The sequence below is a fragment of the Crinia signifera genome, chromosome 11, assembly GCF_055691185.1.
Source record: "Crinia signifera chromosome 11, ASM5569118v1, whole genome shotgun sequence".
In the NCBI taxonomy this organism is placed as follows: domain Eukaryota; kingdom Metazoa; phylum Chordata; class Amphibia; order Anura; family Myobatrachidae; genus Crinia; species Crinia signifera.
The window spans coordinates 53,582,598-53,585,292 of NC_139227.1; positions in this window are offsets into that span (position 1 = coordinate 53,582,598).

The following is a 2,695-nucleotide window of genomic DNA, read 5'->3' on the forward strand; positions in this document are numbered from 1 at the left end:
TTCCTAGGTCACCCAGCAGGTGCACTAATTACTCACTGACACGTTTCCCAAGTCACCCAGCAGGTGCACTAAATTACTGATTGACACATTTCCCAGGGCACCCAGCAGATATACTCACATTTGAAAAGATCCACAGATGTAGGTAATTATTTCCCATGTGATTCTGTGAGGATACCTGGAAAGCATGCACTGTTTTTTTGAACCACTGATCTAGCCGAATAGTAAAGAAATCATTTGTGCAAAATAGGAGATTGTATTTGAAGTGAACGTGCGGTCTGTGTATTGGGAAGGGGCACAGACATATATTTTATATAAAACTGTTTATATCCTACTTATCGGAAATAGATAAATGTACATTTTTTCTGCAGAATGTTCACCAAATGCACTGTACATGGCCCAGGAATGTAACAATATATAAGGAATAATACGATTGTAGCACTTATTTTGGTACTTATGTAATATCTGGGCTCCCGTTTTTCTTATGAGACCGCGTCCGCTCGCCACGCTTCGGGCGCGGTGGCTCGCTGCGCTCGCCACACTATATAAAATCAACTCCATGCGTAGTTGGATAGTAGGGGTATGAAAAAATGGGGTGCATTTAACATGGGAGCCCAGATAATACATAAGTACCCTTATTTTTATATTATTTGTGTATTTCATTTTATAACAGATTAAACATGTTGCTGACTGTGTGTCTGACAATATAAATTGTATAAGGTGGGGATGTGGTCAAAATCCCAGCGGTCGGAATTCCGACCGCCGCAATGCCGTCAATTTCTCCCTCTATGGATGTCCACCACACCCATAGAGGGATAATGAAATAATGTGCTGAGCATAGCGAGGCACCAGGCCCGCTGAGTGGCGAGCCACGGCCCCCCCTTGTCGGGATTCCGACCGCCGGGATATCGTACTGAATCCATAAGGTGTTTATGTATTAGCTTCTGTACAGGAACCAGTGTTATGCCAGCTACAGCCTTGTAATCTGCTGCCTCCTCTAGCCACATCTGGTTATAACAGTTCTGTGATCTTAGGTCTGTGCAGGTGTGGTATAGGTAGGGTTACCACCTAGGACCTTTAATTCCGGACACATGTTAATTACACAGGTTCTGTGGCAGTTTAAAATCAGGTGAAGTGGAGTCTTGAAGTAAGCCAGCCACAGAACCTGTGTAATTAATATGTGTCCGGAATTAAAGGGACTAGGTGGTAACCCTAGGTATAGGCAGGGCTATTTTTCAGCAGGCTCCAGCAGGAACTGAGGCCCTTATTCCAGCAGGAACTGAGGCACTCTTTCTGACAAAATATTTCGGTACTTATGTAGTAACTGGGCTGCCGATTTCTAAATCGGGTCGGATCGGGAGATCGCATCGCATCGCATGCGACCATGCGATTCGATGCGATGCGATGCGATGACCCGATTTTTCCATAGGAATCAATGTTAAAATGGACTGAGTCCATTTTAACATGGAATTCAATGGGAAAAATGGGTCCTTTTCATACCCCTACTATCCAAGTGGGCATGGAGTTGGATATAAACCTGTGGCGAGCGTAGCGAGCCACCGAGCCCGAAGCGTGGCGAGCGAAGCGAGCCCCGCGAGGGGACGAATACCGTCCCCTCGCGGGGCTCGCTTCGCTCGCCACGCTTCGGGCTCGGTGGCTCGCTACGCTCGCCACAGGTTTATATCCAACTCCATGCCCACTTGGATAGTAGGGGTATGAAAAGGACCCATTTTTCCATAGGAATCATTTTAACATTGATTCCTATGGAAAAATCGGGTCATCGCATCCGATATCGGATGCGATATCGGATGCGATGCGATGCGATATCGCATCGCATCGCATCTGATTGTATGCCTTAACTTAAGGCATACAATCAAAAAATCGGCAGCCCAGTTACTACATAAGTACCAATATTTCTTAGATGGACAAAACCATGTGCACTGCAGGTGAGGCAGGTGTAAAACCCCACCCAAATCTAATTATCTCTAATTATCTCTGCACAAGTAACACCTGCCTCACCTGCAGTGCACATGGTTTTGTCCATCTAAGAAATATTTTGTCAGAAAGAGTGAACTAGAATAAGGGCCACAGTTCCTGCTGGAGCCTGCTGAAAAATAGCCCTGGGTATAGGGTTCCTACAGTCGGGATCCTGATTGGCCGGACCCAGACAGCATGGTGAGCGCAATAAAGCCCCTTGCGGGCTCACATGCGATCGCCACAATGAGGGCACGGTGGCTCGCTATGATTGGCACCTATTCTATTCTCCCTCTATGGCCCCCGTGTGTCGGGGTTTTGACTGTCGGGATCCCAACGTCGGGTAAATGACTGTCGGGATCCCGTCCGGCACCCGGTCTGTACACAGAGTAAGAGTATGGAGCCCATTGGTCATTAATCGTATTGAATATCGCTGGGTGTGATATTAGCACCTGGTGTCATATTGCAGAATGCGATCACTTGGGTGGGATGTATAATTGGGCACCTGTGAAAGGGGCCTGTCCCTGCGATGTGCTGTTAGGGATTCCGGGGCTTCTATACATATGTGGTCATGTCTGTAGGCTACAGCGGGCTATTGCAATCTTTCAATTGTCGGAGCTGCGGAGGTCAATGTTTGGATTCAGTGAGGGTCAGGCACTAGGGGGAGGGGAAGATGGGTCGGGCACTAGGGAAAGAGAGGGTTAGTCATTAGAGGGAGGGGGGT